Raw genomic sequence first — 16451 nt, forward strand, 5'->3', positions numbered from 1 at the left:
ATTAGAACTAAAAGCTGACAAGTCCCCAGGTCCTGATGGACTCCATCCTAGGGAAGTGGCTGCTGAGATAGTGGATGCATTGGTTTTAATTTTCCAAAATTACCTAGATTCTGCAAAGGTCCATCAGATTGGAAGATAGCAAATGTAGCTCTGCTATTCAAGAAAGGAGGAAGACAGAAAGCAGGAAACTACTGGCCAGTTAGCTTAACATCTGTCATACGGAAACTGCTGGAATTTATTAGTAAGGAGGTTATAGCACGTCATTTAGAAAATCTCAATGCAATCAGGCAGAGTCAACATGGTTTTGTGAAAGGGAAATCATGGTTAACTAATTTATTAGAGTTGTTTGAGGAAGTGACAAGCAACATGGATAAAGGGGAACCTGTAGATGTGGTGTACGTGGATTTCCAGAAAGCATTTGACAAGGTGCCACCTCAATGGAGTGCCACAGGGCACTCTATATCTATATCAATGTCTTGGATGAAGGGACAGAAGTAATGGTTGCTATATTTGCTGAGGACACAAAGATAGGTTGGAAAGTAATCTGTTAAGAAGACATAAGGGGCTGAATTTTATTCGCGCCCCACACATTGCGGTGGCGCACTTTGAAGCCGGCGGCCTACAAGTCATTGCTGACATTTGCAACCTCCTGGAGCAAGACCTCTTGCCAAGTGGACCAGGTAGGCACGCATTGCCACTTGTCACCAAGCCATTGGGATGCTGAAAATGTGATTCAGGTGCCTAGACAGAGCTGGGAGTTGCCCTTCAGTATGTAGTAATAAGGGTGTCCCGAATGATAGTTGCTTGCTTTATCTTGCACAACATGTTACAGCAACGAGGACTGGAGCTGCATAAAAAAGAGGAAAGGAAGACTTGCATTTATGTAATACCTTTCACAACCACCAGATGTCTCAAAGCACTTTGCAGCCAATCAAGTCCTATTTTTTTGAAGTGTAGTCACTGCTGTAATGTAGGGAACACAGCAGTTAATTTGCAAACAGCAAACTCTCACAAACAGCAATGTGATAATGACCAGATAATCTGTTCTACTGATGCTGATTGAGGAGGAAGGTGACAACTGTTCTGCATCATTGGAGGGGGACGAAGAGGGGGAATGACAGGAAAAGCAACTGAAGGAGACTGATGTGGCCAGGGTACCTGCAATCTACAAACTTAGCTGGCAGGGATGCACAGGATGGACATATCTGAGGCAGGAGAGCCATGTGGCACACCAATTCTGAACCCACTATGACTGTCCCCAGCCCCCAGCATTTCCACCCTCTCTCAGACTCCAATTAATCAATATTTACTATTGCGATATCATTTTCCTTAAGGCTGAAGGCCACTTGACATGTGATTTCCTTTTGGGAAACTACAAAGCTTTTCTCTTCCTTTTCCTATTACTCCTATGTGGTGCTTCCTCCATGGTTTCAGCAGAGCTGGGAGCAGGCTCCTCTTTCCCTTGCTCTGACTGCTCAGATGCTCATGGCTGACGTTCTCTGGATTTTGCACACCAAGTAGGAGCAGAGACCGTGCCCCCCCACCCCGCCATGTGCCCTCTCTCCATCTTACTTTGGTGCTGTGCGCAGGTGGCCATGATTTAAGTGTAAGCCTTCCCAGTGAGTGTTCGCAAGCAACAGTGGACATCACAGCTAAACCAATCCTTGGCCTTACCCATTGTTCACATCTGTGCACTTCCAGTAGGTACCTAATATAGTGCTGATTTTTCATTCCCGTACTCACTGAGGTCTCACAGTGTATGCAGCCATTGTTGAACAACAGAGAGGACAGCAAAGACACAGTATACAAAATGCTTAACTATTTCAGTACACTACACTCCCTCCCCATTTAAAAAAACAACTTATACATTAAATGTAAAATGGTTAATGTACATAATTTTCCAGAACACAATAGCAGTACCTGAAATTTAACAGGTTGAGTTGCATGCTTGTTGTTATTTTTATCCCAATTAAAACATATATGGCCAATATTGCCAGTGTAATTTACATTATAACTTTTTCCCCTTAATACCAGTATGTCTTTAAGAAAATTATCATTTGACAAGAAGTATGAAAAGAACAATTTATTTCTTCTTCCCTTCTACATACTTTCAATTAACCTATCTGGCTTCATTCTTTTTCTGTTTGGGTATCTTCTTCCATTTCCATTAACTTGACTCTGCTCTCTCAACATCTCAACTCTGAACTTTGACTTTGACTACCAACTCCACTTAATGGTTGGGACTGTAAAATTGATTGATTAGACTTAATCAGAGACCCTGACTCACTTTGCTGTACTGGTGGATTCTGTGATACTGGCAAACTTATAGCTTCTCTTTGACTTGCCCTTTCTTTCTGACTTTCACTTGGGACAATAGGAATTTGGCCTGCAGGATGTTTCTCACACTTTCCCTTTGTCAGATTTCTTCTTTCAAGCAAATGATCTCAATGACACTGATGGGGTCTCTCTCCAATTTTCACTAGATATATGAATGCACCTAGTCATTTTACAACCACTCCCAACACATACTTCTCCTGATCACCTTGCTGGTTTTTCACCATGACGTTCGAATACCACTGAGCTCTCTTAGTTTCATGCCTCATGTATCGTGACTCAGCTCCACTCTGTCTTGTTTTTCTTTTACTTTGCCATTGACGTCAGGCTTAAGCAAACTAAAATTTGTCCTAGGAGCATGTTTAAACACTAACTCGGAAGGTGAACAACCTATTGTAGAATGTAGGGTTATTCTGTAAGACAACAGAAAATTGTCTAGCCTGCATCTTGCCTGAAATGTGTAAATTACAGCCTTGCTTGTCACTTAGCAAATATTTCTGCAAAGACCTCTTCACAATTTGTAGATTTCTTTCTGCAGCACCATTTGATGCTAGGAGCTATTGTGGTAATGGAATGTTTGACTCCATTCTTATTCAGAAATATTTCAAACTCTTCTGTCAAAAACTGTGGACCATTATCTGACACCAAACTTCTGGCAACCCATAAATTGCAAATCAACTTCTTAAAACCTCAATAGTTTTGGCACTTGGGGTACTGGGCATAAACTCAACATTTATCCACTTGCTATAGCTGTCGACTGAAACAAAATACTCTTTCCCTTCCACTTCAAAGAAATTGAAATGTATTCATTCCCATGGTTTTCTTGTGCTTTACCATGGAATGAAAGGAACCTTGGTTGGAGCATTTGGTCCTCCTTGCTCAAAGACCACTTTGTGCTCTCTTAGCACTTCCTCATTATCAGAGGTACTCTTACTGACCCCTACTGTAAATAACTTGGCCCAGTTTAACCATATGTTCTTCAGCCAATTTCTTCCCATCAGGGAGACTTTGTTCCTTCCTACTACTTCCCATGGCAAGTACTGGTATGCATCATCATATTCCATCTGAACACTAACTTCACCTCACACTGGAATATTGATATTGGAATAACTAGTCAGTTTCACACCAGTTTTGCATAAGGGAATGTGACTTAGGAACTTTCTGTGCTCTTCTTTTATTTTACTGGAATTATACCTTCAGCCCCTTTTCTCTCATCTTCCATGTACTGTTTTCCTTGCACTCTGACTGAGTACAACCTTTAATCTTCCTGCTCGGTTAACTTCTGTTTCCTATCATGTGCCCATTTGATGACTTCCAGGCTCCTGAACGAGTTTGATATCTACCATGACCTCGACCTGGAACTTTACCACGACCTGGAGCATTACTGTTTCCTCTACTCCTGCATGCCATCTGGATAATTTTTTTTATTCTTTCATGGGATGTGGGCATTGCTGGCTATCACTAATTTCCCTTGAGAAGATGGTCGTGAGCTGCCTTCTTGAACCACTATTGTTGGGAAGGAAGTTCCAGGATTTTGACCCAGCGACAGTGAAGGAACGGCGATATAGTTCGAAATCAAGATGATGCGTGGTTTGGAGGGAAACTTGCAGGTGGTGGTGTTCCCATGCATCTGCTGCCCTTGTCCTTCTAGGTGTTAGAGGTCTTTGGTTTGGAAGGTGTTGCTAAAGGAACTTGGTGAATTGCTCCAGTGCATCGTGTGGATGGTACACACTTGAGTGCTGTTGGAGCTGCACCCATCCAGGCAAGTGGAGAATATTCCATCACACTCCTGACTTGTGCTTTGTAGATGGTGGATGGGCTTTGGGAGTCAGGAGTGAGTTATTCACCGCAGAATTCCTAGCCTCTGACCTGCTCTTGTAGCCACAGTACTTATATCACTGGTGCACTTCAATTTCCGGTCAACCGCCAGGATGTTGATAGTGGGGGATTCAGCGATGGGTAATCTATTAAATGTCAAGGGGAGATGGTTGGATTCCCTCTTGTTAGAGATGGTCATTGCCTGGCACTTGTGTGGCATGAATGTAACTTGCCACTTATCAGCCCAAGCTTGAATGGTGTCCAGGTCTTGCTGCGTGGACTGGACTGCTTTAGTATCTGAGGCGTCGTGAATGATAGTGAACATTATGCAATCATCAGTGAACATCCCCACTTCTGACATTATGATGGAGGGAAGGTCATTGATGAAGTAGCTGAAGATGGTTGGGTCTAGGACATTATCCTGGACCTCCCCACAGATGTAGCATTTTGACTGGAAATGTGGGCATTTAGATGGTTGGTGGCTATCATGGTAATGGTAGCATCTAAATTTCTGACTCTGAGTCTGTGGTCTTGGCTGCCATGGCCTGGTTCCCACTGAAATCCAGTGGACCTCCCCTGCCGACTCAACAAAAGAACTTCCTTGTAATCTACAACTATCTCTTCCCACCATTTCCATGGCTGAGGCCTCATCACAGGCCTCCTTAAATGACAGCTTATTGTCTTTACTCAATGGCCTGGACTTTGTTGCTCTTTAGACCCCCAAACATCGTGTCTCTAAGGTTAACTTCTAAGTTCGCACCATACCGCAGTGCAAAAGAGTTTTTTTATTCAAGAATAGAATCTGCCACAGTCTCACTTGACAACTGCTTCCTTTCATGGAATGAACTCTCAGTGCCATTTCATTCTTTGTTGAGCGATAATATGAGTCCAGAATCTCATTGATTTCAGTCTAGTCCATAGTCCTGGGGTCTTGCAGGCATCATTAGTTGGACACCACATCAAAAGCATTTGGCCCCATCATGGTGAGGAAAACATTTACTTTATCCTCATCTCCTATTTTGTTAGCTTTCAGCCAAATGTGTAAATGTTGTTCATAATTACGCAGGTCCTCTTTGTTCGGGTTGAATTCCCCCATTGCCCCAAAATATGTCTTCAGTGCCCTTTTTTCAATTACGCACTGTGCTGACTCACTTAGTTGTACCTGAACATGATGTGCAGACACACCTGCAGCAATCTTTCAAATCACCCAAAGTTCCCCAAATTGACTTTGGGAGTTTCAAAACGTGCGTCACAATGTTCTTCAGACAGTAATCTCTTGAATGAATTGTAAAAAAAAGATATCCCATCTCTTTGCCATTTTTCAGTTGTGTATTCACTGAGTTTGTCTAACATGAGTCGAACAGTGCAAGCAACCATTGCTGAACAAACTTTATTTACACCTCCCCAACAGAGTGGCAGTATACAAAATGCTCAGCTATTTCAATAGGCTGCGTTTGCTGACAACGTGACCTCTAGGTGACCCTGCAGTGGCACGTGCGCAAATGCAGCCTCTGCTACTAACACGTCACAGTCTGCGAAGTCAGACAGCTGCCAGGACTAAAGATGGCGCTGCTCAAATAATCACACAAAGGCAACCTAAACACATGGCAGCACCGAATGGCCGGAGGGAGATAGTGAGCAGGCCGGGGAGGGAGATAGTGAGTGGGCCGGGGCGGGGGAGTGGGGGAGGGTGGGAGGAGAGATATAGTAAGTGGGCCAGGGGAGCGGTGGGTGGGCGGGGAGGCAAGCGAGAGGGCGGGAAGGAGGAGAGCGCACCCGTCACCATCAAGATCTTGGGCCGTGCTCTACCTGCTTCCTCCACCCCCACTCTGCCCGCATTCCGCGATGATATCATCTGCACATGTGCCAACCAGTCCTGGCAATGCGGAACACAGCGCATGCGCAGAGCAGGAGTCAATCTGTGCATGTGCGCAGATTGGCGCAGTCTGATAACGTCAGCTGCCGGCTGGGTTGTCAATAATCACTTTGATTTCAATACACTAAATTGGTGCTTCAACCGATTTCATTTGTTCCATCATTAGCAGCTGTGCCTTCAAATGCCTAAGCTCTAAGCTCCCCAATGTACCCCCCCAAAACCTCTCTGCCTCTCCACCTCCCCTGTTATAAGACGCTCATTGAAACGTTCTTCTTTGATCAAGCTTTTGGCCACCTGTCCTAATATCTCATATGACTTGTTAATTTTTGTCTGATAATGCTCCTGTGAAGTGCTTTGGGATGTTTTATTACATTAAAGGTGCCAAAGAAATGCAATTTGTTTTGGTAGTTGATTGTAGCAACCCCATCAATGTTAACTTGACAGAGATGAATGATTGCACCAGGACCTTCCTCGGTCTGTATGGGTCAGAGATGAATAATTTACCTCTGAGCCGTCAGGACTCTGATGATTCCACATTTCGGATCAGTTCAAAGATCATGTTTCGTTTAACTCATAACATCTGATTAATGAACTTTGACATGCAATGAAATTAAAAGGAGGATTTGATTCATACCTGTGAGTGAATCTTTGGAATTATGCAATACTAAACTGGAGAGATTTTATTCAATCAGGAGCTTCACCAAGCATCTAAAAATAGAAAAAAATACAATGTTTTTTGTACAAAGCTTTATGCTCTGAATCCACTATCCCTAGTTAGTTTAATGTGTTTGTAAAACACTTGCTCATTCTTTAGATTTCAAAGGGCTTATGTTGCAAAACACAAGAGCAAGATGTATAGTGGAATTATGTAATAAATACTTTATCATGCAGTTTGGAAATGGTTTAACAAATATTTTCAGTAATCAATGCTTTCCTGTAATAATCCAACTTTATCTGTTACACATTTTCCCTATATTAACTCTTTATTAATCGAGTCGTATCAGTTGTGCTATAGTTGGTGGGCTAGCCCAACTTCCACAGTGTTCCTCATTTCTTTCCCTCACTGGAAAGCACTTGTTACTGAAATCAGGATGTCCAAAGCTATTTAGGACACATCAAGAACACGGATCCAGTTGGCATGTCCAATTCTCAGTTTTCTAACATTATCATCATGAGCCACATCCATACTTAAAAGGTGCTGAAATGCACTAAGACTTAGCAATTATCAGTCAACAGGAGGAATAATCAATTAGTCTAAAGAAAGAAAATAAAGAAATTGTATTTATATAGTGCTTGTCATGACCTTGCCATGCTAAAGCACTTTACCACCAATGAAGTTTTGAACTGTGGTCCTGTAGGGAAAATGGCAGCCAATGTGTGCACAGATATCTTTCACAAACAGCAATGTGATAATGCCCAGATAATCTGTTGGTTAAGGGATAAATAAATATTGGCCAGGACAACTGCCCTACTCTTCTATAAATAATGGGACTTCAGCAAACAACCTTCTGACTTTGAGGGAAAAGTAAACCAACTGAACCATGGCTGATGCTAATTTAATTTAGCTTGGTCTAAATTTTGACCTACTTTGATGTATGTCACTAAAAAGTAAACACAGCTGATATTTCAATTAGTTTGTAATCTGCCTTGTTCCCACAACTGATAAGTATCGCAATGGTGGTTGCCAGAGCTGAACCTCACTCTGTACTATCTCTAAACAAATAAAAACATAGTAGGCATTTGAAATTGCCTTGGCTTGTAAAGTGCCCCAAATCATAAAAGACATATGAATTACTATTACATCAAATGTGCGTCTTTTCAGCCACAGTTCACTGAGTTTTTTGCTAATAATTTTAAGAATTGACCACATTTTCTCGGCTGACATTTCAGTTCAGTACTGAGGGAGTGCTGCATTGTTGGATTTGCTGTCTTTTGAATGAGATGTTAAATTGAAACCTAATCTGCTAAAACAGGCTGACTTAAAAGATCAAATGGCACTATCCCAAGAAGTGCAATGAAATTTTCATGGTGTCCTGGTTGACATTTATCCCATACACAACACCAGCAAAGCAGATTACCTGGTTGTAATCTCATTGTTGTTTGTGGGACCTTGCTGTGTGCAAATTGATTACCATGTTCACCTCCTTAACAACAGAAAATGCATTTCAAACCTTATTCTTTGGCTGTGAAGTATTTTGGTACCTTCTGAGGCAATGAAAGGTACTGTATAAATCAAAGTCTTTCTTTTTTAAGGTATGTTTTTTGTCAGGCAAACCCCCACCTGCCAAGACTGAGGCACACATTATTTCGCCACATGAACAAAAACTTAAAATTGCAAGCCCTGACCGGAAGGACATTTGCATAGTACCAGACAATATTGAAACAATGGGGAGCCAGAAATTGCTTCCGCAATACACAGAAGTGGTCAAACCAGCTTAAGTCACATGACGAGCTGGCTGGAATTTTTGAATTTGAACTTCCAACAAAGGATTTGAACTGAGAATGCTTTGTGATCATGAACTGAGAACATCTCCTCTCCTGTCTGCCTGCTCCATCTCTTTCCCATGGTACTTGTGATGACATGTAAACTCAAAGAGAGAACAATCTCCTACGTCAACAAGGTTTAAGATAAATACTGGGCCCCAATGAAATGCAAGACCATATCTTCAGTCGAGGACTACAGTGAGTTCGAGAAACAGTAACAAGATATTGCCTCAAACTGTTCTACCTGTCTTTTCTTCTGCTCTTTTCTGTCCCTATTTGCATGTGTGTATCGCGTATGCCTGCTAGTGTGGGCATGTCATATATCCAAAAGTGTGAACCGTATTAGAATTTAAGTTTGAATAAAATTTCATCTTTCTTCTTTAAACCTGACAAAGCCTGTGTGAATTGGTTTATTTGTCTTACAATTAGAAAACTGTGAACAAGGATTCACAGAAAGGGGAGCTCAAAACACAGTGTGTTTAAAATTAAACTCTGTCACAATAAGACCAGGTGAAGATCGTAACAGACCCCTCGACACATTTCTCACCTGGTCATAACACTTTTTTGAATGACACAAGAGTTGATTTTGAGTGCAGGGTGGGAACATAACAAACGTACCATCTAAAAGATGCACTGCAACAACTCACCAAAACTCCTTCGACAGCACCTTCCAAACTCGCGCCCTCTACCACCTAGAAGGACAAGGGCAGCAGATGCATGGGAACACCACCACCTGCGAGTTCCCCTCCAAGCCATACACCATCCTGACTTGGAACTATATCGTCGTTCCTTCACTGTTGCTGGGTCAAAATCCTGGAACTCCTTTCCTAACAACACTGTTGGTTTACCTACACCCCAAGGTTCAAGAAGGCACCTCACCACCACCTTCTGAAGGGCAATTAGTGATGGGCAATAAATTGCCTAGCCAGCAATGCCCGCATTCCATGAACGAATAAAAAAAAAGTGTGCCAATTTAGGAGTGGCAGCAAGATGGCTCAGCTAATTTTAACATGCTGCTTTCTGACCAAAAGGACTGGGAAGTTGGTGGGCACCAGCCCCACAAGAAAGGTTCTTGGCACAAGGTAAGTGATGCGGAGAGTTCTGGGAGGGAGAGGGTGATGTCAGGGCAAAGCCCAATGGAGCACTCCTACTGGCCTGCAAAGGAACCTGAAAAAAAAAACTTACCTTACTGGGCCTCTTCTGGCACAGGCACGGGTACTGACACCTGTTCTGACAGATTTTGCCTAGCTGGGAAACCAGTACTGCTCCCCTGCTCAGGCCTTGGGTGAAAATAGTGGATTGGGCCCAATCTGCATATTAAGGAGGACCCCATCCGCTTGGGTGGGTGTCCTTGCCACCTGCAATTTAAAATTACAGTCAGTCAGATTGGGAATGGTGTAAGTCCCCTATTCCATTACTCCTGCCTGGTGGAGGAGTAAGAATTGCCCTCATATTTTAAAGTGCCAGCACACACTGTCAATATCCATCACTCTTTGCAGTCATTTTGCATGAAGGAATTTATTTCACTGCCTTGTCAATAGTGGCAGAGGCATTGTACTAGCAGATTCAAAGCTAAGCATGGAAGTGGTTCCTGTCAGTAGTACTCCAAAGAATTTGACATCACTGGACAAACAATAATACTGTTGTTCAGAAATCTGTTTGCTTTGTTTTGTTCAAAGTTCTTCAAGAAAAAACATTCAAATGAACAATTAATATGATGCACTTCCATTCATGACCGCTATCAAAAATTGCATCTGCATTCTAAACCATCTAATGACATTATGGCCTGATTACATCTTGTTGTTATCCGACTTGCAGATAATGTGCTGCACCTGTATAAAAGGTACATTATGTAATAGTGTAGTAAATATTGCTTCAGACAGATCTTTATCTAAGTTTGCAGCCATTACGGAAACATTAGTTTGAATTGAAGACCACTTGTACAGTTGAAGTTACATATAGACTCATAGAAACATAGAATCATAGAGTGGTTACAGCACAGAGGAGGCCATTCAGCCCATCGTGTCCGTGCCAGCTCTCTGCAAGAGCAACTCACCTAGTCCCACTCGCCTTCCTTTTACCCGTGGCCCTGCAAATTTTTTCTATTCAGATAATTATCCAATTCCCTTTTGAAAGCCACCATTGAAACTGCCTCCACCACACTCTCAAGCAGTGCATTCCAGATCATAACCATTCACTGTGAAAAAATAGTTTTCCTTATGTTGCCATTGCTTCTTTTACCAAACACCTTAAATCGGTGTCCTCTGGAGTTCCTGGAGTAACTGAAGTTCCTTATCCCTAGAACCATCTTGTGAATCTTTTCTGCACCCTCTCTAATGCCTTCACATCCTTCCAAAAGTGTGATGCCCAGAACTGGACACATATAGTTAGCACATACATTCCAGTAATAAATAACAGGTTTCTGGGCACTGGAACAATCTGAAGGCTCTATGAATAATTGCAGAGGAAGATAAGCTTCAATCATTTTTTTCATTTCCAAATACCCATTTACAGGAAAACTGAGCATAAGATGGCTTCATGTTTTGTCAAAGCCACTATTCATATTCAATTCTTCTAACACAGCTGCTGAGGGATGTTGAAAATAATAGTTTATTCAAATTTGCATCGGCAAATGTAGCATAACTCATTTCAAGAAAAGTTTGAGTGAGACAAAAATTAGAAATTCTTTTGTAACTCCTGCAATTATTCCAAATGCCCTTGTATGGTATTGTAGGCTAAGCAATAAAAGAGTCAAATCCCCAATTCCTTTAGTGTTGGCAAGCTTATGTGCTCAAGTTAGTGAAGTTAACTAGATATATTTTCTTAGTCAATTTTTTATGGAGTTAATCAATTGTAGTGCACAGGGCCTTATTTTATGTCATTCCTTAACTTACGTTAATGTTTCTTCTTGTAGAACAGTAAAATTCACAATTGCAATTGCACTGCTGTGTTTATTGCAATTTCTCTTCAGTTTCAAATCTGTCTCTGGCGTCAATTTACCAATTGCAGTATGAGATAGATTTTGTGCATCAGGGCAAAGTCTTGAGTATTATCTCTTGTTTGGTTTGTATCTTGAAGAGGCGGTTTCAAAAGTACAGAGTGAGTTGGACAATATAGATAAGTGGACAGAACATTACCTAGACAGCATTTAGACTTAATGAATGGTGTTTAACAAGCTAAGGATGAAGCTTAGGAGATTCAACATGAAACATGTCCAGAGCAACAATCTGGTCTAGTTCTCCAGAGACCTCAGTTAATAATCTAGAGAACATGGGCTGAAGCCCCCGATGATGTGTGAGGGGTTGGGAGTTCCGTCCCTGGCAACTGTGTCTGTGCAATTTTTAAAAGGCTTCAAACCCTTCCACTGAATTTGAATTTTTCAAGTGAGAGGCATTATAAATTTTAAGTAAAAACTTTCATAAAAGTTTCAAGCCCCTCTCCTACCCCCAATGACTAAACAATTTATTACTTGCCCTCTATCCCCTCAAAAAACTTGCGATCCCAACCTTTCCCCCCAAAGTTTATGATCTTTGAACTTTACCCCTTCCCACCACCTCCTAGACCAATCAAAAAGGTTTCACCCTGCTCCCCCACCCTCCTGCCCTGAAAACTTACCTCCTCCCGCCCCCCCATCAGTGTTCCACATCGGATCTCCGGATGGAGTTTCAAAGGCGCAGGAGTCCTGGCAACTGACTGAAATATGGCAGCGGGAAGGATAACGGGAGCAGAAGTTCATTAATTCATTAATTTACATTCATTTAAATATTTAAATGCTGCTCCCATTGCCGAGCGGTTGGGGGGGTGGGCGCCGCTACGAGGCCTCGCTGTTGGGGTGGGGTGGGGCCTTACTGGTGGTCGAGGCCCGTGGAGGGCCTCTCCCAGAGGCATTTTCCGGGCCCCACCCAGCACGACCCCCGACGTCGGGGGGGGGGGTCGGTAAAATACACCCCCATGAGTTCAAATCCCACCATGGCAGTTTGAGAAGCTAAATTCCATTTAATCAGTAAAAGTGACCTGTGATGATGTATGAAGTACTCAGACTGTTAAAGTGGTATCACAACATCCCCCTTTCCTAAAATGGAAATACATAAAAGATAAACTATGAACATGATGAAAGAAAACAGTTTTGAGAAATATTTACGGCGGCAATGACTTTCAAGTCTTTCAGTCAAGTGTCTCCATAATGTTCAGGTGGTCTACTGACTTGGCCTGATCTTGTCACTGTGTAACTTGGTTGAGAACTGGACTTGTCAATTTTTTTCTCTTGTCCAGCCTGTTTGTTCTAACAGACATCTTGTCCTTGAACGCTACATTTGACACTTTCCTTCGCTACGTTCTGTGGTTTGGAATGTGAATGTGTTCTCAAAGCAATAGGGTTGTCAGGCACAATGTTGTTAGCTAGTTTCCAAAGCTGGTGCCAGTTTTTCCTTAGTACTGCTCCAGGTGGCGAGACCCTTTGTTATTTCAAGTTTCTTTGCCTTTTGCTTGAAAGTGACTCACACCCGGGCAGCTAGGAGTTTTAAATCTTCAATATTTTATGAATTTAATTTGTCATGGGATCTGTCTCCCTGCTGTATCAACTCCTTAGTATTAAATGAGTCAATGTGTTTTGATTCTAGCCCTGTAGAGAAGAAAATAAGAATACAAGAAAACATGTTTGTTTCATTTTCCACACTTTTAGAGGTTAAATTTTACCTTTTCCAAATCTCTCATTTAACCTGATTGTCCAGAATTCTAGCTTCCAGTCCCCAATTTGTTACGGACAGGTGGGAAATGGTATGGGTGGTTTCCACTGGTCACCTCCCAAATGAGCATAGATAGTATTTTATATAAATTATTGTTTCTGCTCCTGTGTTTTGTGGTCCAAATAAACAGCCAATGACGGGTTTTCTTATGAGCTTATATAGAAGATTACATATTTATTGAACAATAATCACCCAAAATGTTCGCAACACATTCACTCTCCGTGAATACTCAAGAAAAGATAGTCATAAGATAAAAGGTAAGAGGCGTTAAGTGTTCAAGATGTCTGTTGCTTTCAGGAAACAACCTGTGGGATCCTCTTGGAAGGTAAATTTTAAAGTTTCAGGCCTATTTGCTGATTGCCTTGCCCTTTGCGGGGTTGATGAAGTCTCCTGGCACTCAACACTTCAGTTCGAAGACGGTGCTGGTATTTCTTAGTTCAATTTTCACAGCTGGAAGAGTTATTCAAAAGGCAGTCTTTTATTTCTTTGCTGCAGTTGTAGCCAACTTATCTCATTAGGGTTCAACTGTCATAGCTGGAATAGATCTCTCCCTCTCAGCCTTGTGCTGGAATTCAAGATGGATTTTGATGTTCTCTCTCTGGCTGGAGATCTCAGACTGATGTTCTGATGTTCTGATGACTTTGGGAGCTTCAGGAGTCAGAATTGCGAGGGAGCACCTTGAACAGGGAGAGAATAAATACAGTGCCAGGCTCGGGGCCTTCACTTACCTTCGGGAGCTGAGAGGAGTCAGACATGCATGGGAGCAGCTGGACAGCTTCAGGAGTCAGCGTCGCTGACTGAGTTTGAAAGAAATTCAAACAGTGACATCACAGGAAAGCAGTAAGGTGATCGGTTGTTGAGTAACTGCTGTTAGGGAGTATCTGTAAATAGCTAGGTTAGTACACTGCTGGTCGGGTGTGTGTGAGTTAATTGTGTTAATATTTGGAAATTAGAAAAGAGAAAAATAAAAATTTATACAGCTACTTAATAATTAACTACAATTAATTAAGAGAGGCAAGCAGAAGGGAAGTAAGCTGATGAGTCTACTGTTCTGTTTTATTTTTAAGTGGTAAGGTTTATTGTCTTACCAAGGTTTAAAGTAAAGCAGTAAGTGCTGACGAGGAGAGGCATTAATTTAAAAAAAAATTAAGCAAATTATTAATTAGTTACTTAAAATACACGAAGGATGACAGGGCAGGTGACGTGTTGCAGCTGCAGTATGTGGGAACTCATGGACACCGTGTGATTCACAGCAACCACGTCTGCAGTAAGTGTCTGCAGCTCGAGGAGCTTTGGTTCAGAGTCAGTGAGTTGGTGGCCAAGCTACAGACACTGTGATGCATTGTTCCAGAAGGCAGTGACACCCCTTAGGATAGGGTCTTCTGATTTGGTCAGTGATCAGGGACAGGAGGATGTGACTGCGAGTGAGGTAGGTAAGGGGATTGAGAAGGCAGAAGTGGAGGAGGCTCAGCCATTAAAATTGTCCAACAGGTTTGTGGTTCTTTCAGCTTGTGTGGATGAGAGTGAGGGCTGCAGTGTGGATGAGCAAACTGACCATAGCACCATGGTACAGGAAGCGGTAGGAGACAGTATAGTCAGTGGGATAGATACAGTTCTCTGCAGCCAAGTGCAAGAGTCCAGAAGGCTTTGTTGCCTTACCCGGTGCAAGGGTTTGAGACATCGTCTCAGGGCTGGAGAGGAACTTGCAGTGGGAGGGGGATGATCCAGTTTTCGTGATCCGCATGCGTACCAACGACATAGGTAGGACTGAGAAAGAGGTTCTACATCAAGAGTATGAACAGCTTGGGGCTAACTGAAAAAGCAGAACCTCAAAAGTAATAATCTCTAGATTATTACCTGATCCATGAGCAAATTGGAGTAGGATAAATAAGATTATATAGTTAAATGCGTGGCTCAAAGATTGGTGTGGGAGAAATGGGTTTGGATTCATGAAGCACTAGCACCAGTACTGGGGAAAGTGGGAGCTGTACCGTTAGGATGGTATTCACCTGAACCGTGCTGGGACCAGTGCCGGTGAGTCATTTAAATTGGGCGGTTGAGAGGGCTTTAAGCTAAATAACGGGGAGAGGGATCAAGTGAAAGAAGATATGAGAAATTAAAGAGAGGACAAGGCAAGAGAGCAAAGTAACAATAAGGGAAATAATAATTAGAGCATGGCAGGAAGGGACAGAATGTAGAAAGTTAAGAGTGTGCAAGCAGCTAAGGCTAGAGGTTGCGTAAACAGTAAAAAGACGACTAAAGGCTTTGTATTTGAATGCGCATATCATTCGTAGCAAAAAATGAATTGATAGCTCAAATAGAAATAAATACGTCTGATCTGATAGCCATTACAGAGACATGGCTGCAAGATGACAAAGGCTGGGAACTGAATATTCATCGGTACATGATGTTTTGGAAGGACAGGAAACTAGGAAAGGGTGGACAGGTAGCTCTGTTAATTAAGGACGAAATTAGTTCAATAGAAAGAGGTGATTTTAGTTTTAAAAATCAAGATGTAGAATCAGTTTGAATAGAGATAAGAAATAGTAAAGGCCGGAAGTAACTTGTGGGAGTAGTTTATCGGCCCCTAACAGTAACCACAATGTAGGACAAGGTTTACAGGAAGAAATAATGGTGGCTTGTGAGAAAGGTATGACGATAATCATGGGTGATTTTAATCTGCAGATCGATTGGATGAATCAGATTGGCAAAGATAGCCTGGAAGATGAGTTCATGGAGTGTTTTCAGGACAGTTTCTTAGAGCAGCATGTTCCAGAACCAACCAGAGAGCAGGCTACTCTAGGTCTGGTAATGTGTAACGAGACAGGATTAATTAATGACCTCATAGCAAAGGTGCCCCAAAGAAGCAGTGATTACAACATGATTGAATTTTGCATTCAGTTTGCCAGTGAAAAGAGTGGATCTAAGACTAGTGTTTTAAACTGAAATAAGGTTAATTATGAGGGTTTGAGGACGGAGCTGGCTAAAGTAAACTGGGAAATTAGAGTAAGGAATAGGTCATTAGAGGTGCAGTGGCCGATATTTCAGGAAATATTTCATAACGCTCAGCAAAGATACATTCCAGCGAGAAAGAAAGTCTCTAGGGGAAGGACGCACCATTTGTGGCTAGTGAAGGAAGTTCAAGATAGTATCAAATTGAAAGAGAATTTGAAGAATTTGGTAAAAAGTAGTGG

General features: G+C 42.1%; 2 long non-coding RNA genes across 4 annotated transcripts in view; one reads left to right on the top strand and one right to left on the bottom strand.

Moving 5' to 3' along the window:
* The window catches only part of LOC137371424 (uncharacterized), a 48281-nt gene extending 34198 nt beyond the window's left edge, over window positions 1–14083 (bottom strand). For all 3 annotated transcript variants that reach the window (XR_010975220.1, XR_010975221.1, XR_010975219.1), the window contains exons 1-2: window positions 13986–14083; window positions 6663–6736 (exon numbers count right to left, since the gene is read on the bottom strand). This is a non-coding gene — a long non-coding RNA (uncharacterized lncRNA). The remainder of the gene's footprint in view (window positions 1–6662; window positions 6737–13985) is intronic.
* Window positions 14084–14565: 482 nt separating this feature from the next.
* Window positions 14566–16451, top strand: part of LOC137371425 (uncharacterized) — an 84059-nt gene continuing 82173 nt past the window's right edge. The window contains exon 1 of the long non-coding RNA XR_010975222.1: window positions 14566–14686. This is a non-coding gene — a long non-coding RNA (uncharacterized lncRNA). The remainder of the gene's footprint in view (window positions 14687–16451) is intronic.

Source organism: Heterodontus francisci, chromosome 6 (assembly GCF_036365525.1).
Source record: "Heterodontus francisci isolate sHetFra1 chromosome 6, sHetFra1.hap1, whole genome shotgun sequence".
In the NCBI taxonomy this organism is placed as follows: Eukaryota; Metazoa; Chordata; class Chondrichthyes; order Heterodontiformes; family Heterodontidae; genus Heterodontus; species Heterodontus francisci.